The sequence below is a fragment of the Metopolophium dirhodum genome, chromosome 9 (genome assembly GCF_019925205.1).
Source record: "Metopolophium dirhodum isolate CAU chromosome 9, ASM1992520v1, whole genome shotgun sequence".
In the NCBI taxonomy this organism is placed as follows: domain Eukaryota; kingdom Metazoa; phylum Arthropoda; class Insecta; order Hemiptera; family Aphididae; genus Metopolophium; species Metopolophium dirhodum.
The window spans coordinates 23,267,597-23,275,470 of NC_083568.1; positions in this window are offsets into that span (position 1 = coordinate 23,267,597).

Below are 7,874 nucleotides of genomic sequence, written 5' to 3' on the forward strand. Positions count from 1 at the left end.
CTATGTCTCGAAAAATTCAACAATTTTTATTTATGGTATTAATATTTGATGTACTTATATCTATAGTTAGTAGTTACAATGTACATTATATTATTTTAAACGCTACCACTCCACCACAAAAGGCTCCTCAAAGCAGGGGCGTAGCCAGTAGGTAGGTTTGGTAGGCCCAGGCCCAGGCCTACCCAGATTTTCTCTAGAAAAAAAACCAATAATATTAAAAATAATAATATTCAGACACTTATACACGTTTTTACAACAGTATAATATTATTATAACACTATAATAATTTGGCTACATCACGACGGCGACGTCATTAAAATATCATTAGGACTATCGCACTAGTCGATAATATACTAGAAATAATATTGAAAAATAGGTTATCGATAAAATCGTTGCTTACAAAATTCTTGTTATAAAGTTTTATTGGAATTAATTTCACTATATCCAGTATCCACTCATAAACATTTACCTAGTACCTACTACCTACCTATAATTATTAGTATTGTTCGATTCGCAAATCGCAATTCCGAATTGTCGTTAGTCGTTACAGACAGTTACAGTGTGTCAGTGTAAATTTAATAAATAATATTTAATCAATAAAAACCAGATTCCAAACAAACAAAATCCGATGAACTTTTTTAATTGAACGTTCTCGATTTAAGTTCAACTTGTGACGAAAGTGCTGTGCAACCTGTTATTAATTTTCCTCGTACAGTTATTTCTGGAAAACATTGATGTTTTCTAAGTAGTTGGTATAGTAAGTATCCTTGTTTGGAATTACGCTAAATGCCGTTTTTTGTTATTATTGTCGTCATTTTCCTCCTCATCTAACGGTTTCTCAGTCTCATAATGAAAAAGGTGCTTTAATTACTCGTTGATATTCCGATTGGAAAAATATTAGTAATATGACAAAAAAACATGAAAATACTAGTTCGCATAAACTTGCTGTAATAAAATACAATTCATGGCTGTCAAAAAAAAAAAAAACCGGCTCAGTTTCATCTCAAATTAAACAACAAGTTAAGGACCAAATTATAAAAAAACAGAGAAAAATCAATTTTACCGAAGATACAGATAATCCAAATTGGTAAACGAAGGTAATTTTTTAGAAATGATTAAATTACTTTCATTAGAAAATGAAAATTTTAAAACTAATTTTAAATCATTAACAAAAAATAGTAAATATACGTCACCTGATATATAAAATGATTTAATTAAAGCTGCATCGAAACTTACATTACATAAAATAGTAAAAGAAGTTAATCTTGGGAGCGACATTTCTAGTTTAATTGTTGATGAGGCTAATTTAACAATAAGTAATAAGTATATTATTAGTTATTAATAATTAATATTTATAATTGTATTTTGTAAAACTCGTATTTAGGTACTTAAATAAAAAATCTTCTTTTGAAACTATCTACTTATTTTTTGGTTCAATTTGTTTTGTTTTAAGTTATTAATTATTCAATATTGATCAGAATAATCATTGAAAACTTTGAAATTATGGTAGGCTTATAAAAAAATTGGGAAAAGCCCCCATTTCTGTCGGTGAGTAGAAATTTTATAGCAGGCCTACCCAAAATAAATCCTAGCTACGCCCCTGGCTCAAAGTCCAAAGTTCTAAGGGGTGTGGTGACTGATTCTTATTGAATAATAAATTATAAATATAACGATGACATCTGCTTGTGAACCAAACGCGAATTAAAGTGACGATGTAATTTATCAAATATTAAATTAATTTTTTATAAAGCCGGGAAAGTCGCTCTGCTGTAAACAAGGTCTTTTAGTATACCTCATCAGTCGTCAAACTGTAATGAATGCGTGAATTCAATAATAAATTATTCTAACTCAATTTAATTTTCTATTAGTATAGGTATTAGGTACCTACCTACCTAACCTACCTACGACCGGTTTTTTTTTAAAAACGCGGGATCACGGCTTGGAAGAGAGGGCACTTCACCCTTAGCGATGTCCCTTATGTATGTCTTAGCTAAGTAGCTTATCTTCTTTGCCTGATCCGCCCCTCTTCCTCTCTGGTGTTAAGAGCTTATTGATAAACTTGCTTATCAGCTTCCATTTTTTCAGGGCCGCTCATCATTAGGTTCACAATCGTATCCGGTCGCAGCTCCTGGACCAGTGTTCTCTCGATCATCTAGCCCTAGCGGTCCATCCACCATCGGTCGCATTCAAATACAGCATGCTCGACGTCGTCCTTTGGTGCTTGACAATCTATGCAACTAGGGTCATCCAGTTTCCCCATCCGATGCAAATACTGCCTAAAACAACCGTGTCCTGTTGGCACCTGCGTGAGGTGAAAGTCGACGGCTCCGCCTTTTCGGTTAAACCAGGTCTTCACATTCCTGATAAGTCTCCAGGTCCACTTTCCCGTGTCTGGTTCCTGGTCCCACTCTGACTGCCATTTGTTGAATACTTCTTCGCGTATTTCCTTCTCCATTGACGCTTTATCAGGTTCACTCCTGATTTCATGCCTCTTGGTCCGTTCCCACGCAAGAAGATGTGCAGGTATGATCCCGGCTACAACCATGATCGCCGCTGTTGAAACTGTTCTAACCTACCTACGACCTACCTAATATAGTAATAATATATAGTATAGCTATGTAAAACATGGTATGTATTAGGTATAAGTAAAATATATATTACACTATTACAATACCTGTTTTATCATAATATATTATTGTTATTATTATTATTTATTCACTTATAACTCAGTATTGACGACTGAAGACGTATCGGATGTAGTTATCGCATGTCAATAGAATAATGTAAATCGTAAATGTATGTATGAATGTGTTATCTACTGTGTCCTTGCATGTGTACATTTTACGAATGACTTCTCACATTCATAAATAATTTTATCATTTTTCATTCGATCAACAATATTTTTGTATTTAAATAATTCCGGTAATAGTCGAGTTTTAGACTACCTAGTACATATTACATAACTTATAATTCGTATTGTAATGTAGTTACCAAAAAAATATAAATTCCCCAAAAATAATGATATAAACTGTAGACAATAGACAGACAATAAAGTTCGTTAAGCAGTATATAATATAACACAAGTCACATATTTCGTTACGTTTAGGTTATTTTCATAAAATATTTCGATATTTTCCAGTTTCAGTTCGGAGCGAGATGTAGACGGACGAAGGATATAGCTGTTTTTTCGACGACGGCACGTAGGTACTGCACGTCTGCACACTAGTACAGTGTACAGTTATATGTTTTATCGGAGAAGTCGATGTTCACGGGTAAGTTAGTTTTCTTATGATTTTGGGGCTTAAATTTACTTTTTAGACTTGGCATATACATTTACTCCCAAAAGCGAAAAGTATTAAAATATATACGTGAGCCCGAACAATCTAAAGGCGTCTTCATTTCACCCCGACAAGTTTAATACGTACCTAATTTTGCCTATACTATACGCCGGGTAACACCTTAGGTTAGCGCGAAGTATTTATAACAATTTATCATTGATATTTACATTTTGTATACAACATTATACATTTATATACATCATATTATTATTTATTAGTATTTACACCTATCTTAGCGTAGTTTATACCTTAGACATAGGTGCTTATCCAGGTACCCATTAGTTATTTTACTATAATTGTTAACTTTGATTTTAGGTATTTTTTAATAATATAATTATTAATAAACAATTTATACTAAATTTAGTATAAATTGTTTGTTATCAAGACTCACAGTCTGGACGTTTTCAAAACGGATTATAGTTAAAAAAATTGCACAGTTGTATGGTATACAAAATAATAAATTTATATTTAAACATAATAGGTAAAAATTATTATTTAATATGTATTAAATATATTAATTAGTATTATAATTTAAAATTTATAAATATATCTATATATATTTTTCATTCTTAAATTATTAGATATATCAAGTTCATATTTTAAATGTTCTTAGTAATAAACTAATAAACGTTTTGGGTTAACTACGTGTCTACGTATCAGCGTCGTTTTCGCTGACCGTCAACAGGATACCGTTCAACGTTCACAAAATAAATTATTATTGATTAATTATTAATAATAAGTATAATAATAATATTACTAAGTGTAAAATAAAATACCTACAATACTAATTTTAGCATTGCAAAAACATCTACATGATTAGTGTATATCTATATTTTATTAAGGCGGCTCTAACCTCCTATGTGTTTATTTAATAATTTCCTATCACTTCTTAGTTATTAAATATTGTTACCGGAATTTTCAAAATTTTATTCACTTTAGGTTTGTAATAAATATGTAGGTACATATTACATTGGCGTCGCGGAAGTAATTCGAAAGCGATTCCCGCAGCGGCGTCGATTTCAAACTGAAAAAAAAGGTAGGTACATATTGAAAAAAATTTCATCTTTTTTTTATCTGGATAATAAATGTTGATTTTTTATCTTTATCTAGATAATTAAATTATTATGTATCTTTTATCTTCATCTAGATAACTATTCTAGCAATTATCTTTTGTTTTTATCTAGATATTTAAAAAATTATCTTTATACAATACTGTACATTATTACAATCTAACCTTTCTTAGTAAAAAGTAGCATGTTGTTATATAATATGTACACTAACGTGTTCTGGTGGATTGTGCTCAACAAGCCATATAACTAGGTTATGTTTTTATTTCATATTATGTTATTTATTTTTCAATATTTTTTGGCTGTACGCAAACGTCTGTTCATTTTTTTAAAAGCCTGTTTTGTTTTCCTTAGAATAACAATAAAATGTTTAAAATAATACCTTTTACTTTTTACCTTATGTTTTTAATCAAGGCGATCCAGAAACATAACACATGTTAATAGAAGTTTTTTTTTTTTATTGATTTTAAATACATTGACATCTAGGTCAATAGTACAAAGGTATTAAGTTATGTGCTATTTACATTAAGTTACATTATTATTTTTAAATTAGATTATAGTAACAGAAGTTTATAGTATTCCATATTTTGATATTTCTACTAATTATAATAGTAATAGTAATTTGAGTATAATATGACGTAACTATAACGGCAACCATTTAAATTAATAAAAAAAAAAAAAATATTCTTATTTGTGAGCTGAAAAAAATGTATGTGTGAACTTTAACCACACCACACTGAGGGCTTAGCTGACGAATTCTAAACTCCTTCGTGAATTATATGAACCCTACAAGTACGGCCATGAATAGGGGAGGTCATAACGAAGACAACATACTCTCCTCATGGCAATAATCAAAAAACTGACCAAACGGTGAGGAAACCCGTACCGACAGGAAACACGCGGCGGCACACCCGTGGTTTACAATTCGGTACGGTCAACAGTATATATACCGGACGTTTTTATCAAACCATCATCACGAGTAACTTAAAAATACTATTTTGGAACTCCAAACACAAACTCAATGAACTACGTTCCCTCGCACTCCTACTGAAAACTGACCTTATCTTATTTAATGAAACCCGTCTATCCCTTTCTACCAAACTTCATATTAATAACTATTTCACATAAAGGAATGATCTGGCGCCCGTTCGCGGCTCACCTGCTCACGTTGGCACGGCTATTCTAATCCATCGACGCATCATTCACCAACCAATGGCTCTTACCACACTCATTCAAACCTCTTCCGTCCTTATCCAACTAAACAAATTTCGGCAGGTGATTTCAATGCCAAACACTCTTTGTAGTTTAGCCACTCGACAAACGCTGCCGGCCGTGTCCTCTTTGACCACGTTCAACAATCAGACTATTCCATTACTGCTTCCTCATCCCTCACACACTCCCCAACGAACGCTCGATACAGCCCCGACATACTTGACATCGCTCTCGTTCGATTACCTTACCCTACTCAAATCGACAACTTCAACGAGCTATCTTCTGACCACAACCCTATTCTTCTGGAGACCTTATGTACTCCGGTATCATCATCCCCTCAAACTACTTGCCGCTTCATTAACTGGACAAAATACAAAACACTCCTTTCAAACTTACCTAACCCAACTGCACGACCGACAACAACAGTCAGTCAATCGATTCAGCAGTTGATAGTCTAACCAAAAATCTACAACACGCGATCAAAGCTAGCGTATTTACCCCAAAACACAAAAACTCGTCTTTTTTACTAGATAACTACATAACACTTGAAATAGCAGAAAAAAACCAATTACGCCGCCAATGGCAGAGAAACCGTGACCCGACTATCAAGCGTCAACTCAACGCCAAAATCTTGCTAATCAGAACTTTACTTGAAACTCACAAAACCGACCAGTGGGACATTTTTCTCAACTTGACCACCCTGATGGTTCCATATACAAATTAAACAAATGCCTCCTCCACAAACGTCCTGCATCTCACCCACTGACCGACCCCAACGGTCTAGTTTTTCCGGCCATCGATCGAACAGAGTTAGTAGCCGATTTTCTCGAACTTCAATTACAACCAAACCCCGGTCCCGACCTTCCAAAAGTCACTGCACACTTCAACTCATTACAAAACATTAAAATCACTAAGCCCAGCCTATTCACCACTCCTGGCACAATCCAAAAAATCATAAACAACATCTGCAAAAAGAAAGCCCATGGTGACGACCTCATCACCAACACTGCTCTTAAATTTTTACCTAATAACATCCTACTATCCCTAACACAAATTATCAACTGCTCCCTTAGAATTTGCTACTTCCACGTGCTTGGAAAAAAATCAATTATAATTTCCATTCCCAAGCCAGGCAAAGACCACAAACTAACCGAAAATTACCGACCAATCGCTCTACTCCTCCCAATCCAAAATTTACGAACGAATCATCCTCACTCACCTGCAAAACAATCTTCGAGACAAAATCCGCCCAGAACAATTTGCCTTCAGACCTGAACACTCTACCACTCTACAACTGACCAAACTTACTCATCAACTTAGCCAGAATTTTAACAACAATGTAAACACCGCTTCCATCTTTCTTGACGTGGAGAAAGCCTTCGACCGTGTCAGGCACGTATGTCTCCTCTACAAACTATCACAACTCAACAACCCGACTGAAATCGTTAAAATCATCGAATCCTTATTCTCACTACATTACACCTCCATTACAAAAATCAAAGACTCATTCTTGTCCACCAGACACATACTCGCCGGCATCCCTCAAGGATCCTGCCTTTCACCTACTGTCTACTTGACTTACATAAACAACATACTAACAACTTCTAAAGCACATCTCTCACTATTCGATGACTACACAATGTTCTTTACTTTCGACAAAAACCCGAAACGAGCAGCCATACAATTACAACACCTACTCAACCTAGCTGCCACATGGTTTCATCGATGGAGAATCAAAATAAACCCGACCAAAACTGTAGGAATCCTTTTCGGACGTTATAATACTTCACTAATCCTACCATTATTACTCGGCAATCATCCAGTGAACTCACAGTGATACCAGCGTTACGATCGGGCGAAAACTCACCTTCGATAAAAACGTTCAAGACATCACTAAAAAGGATTCCTTCGCGTTTGCGGAATGCTTTACCCCACACTTAACCATACTAGCCCCGTCCCATCGACTTTGAAACTCAACATTCTAAAACTCTACGTCTCTCCAATTCTTTCTTAGGATGCCCACTATCGTTAAAAACGCGGTCCTTCTATGATCTGCAAATTTGAAGTCTATCTAAAATTCTATTCATACTCAATCCAAATCGATGTTCTACAAAAATCTTTCTCCGATCATGCCCACATCCGACTCCTAAGTAAAACTCTCCCCTCTCCAACCACTAAATAAAAAATCAAACCTTACCCATTCACATGATCCATGATATAACAAACTAGGTATGATGCACACATCGTGATACGCATC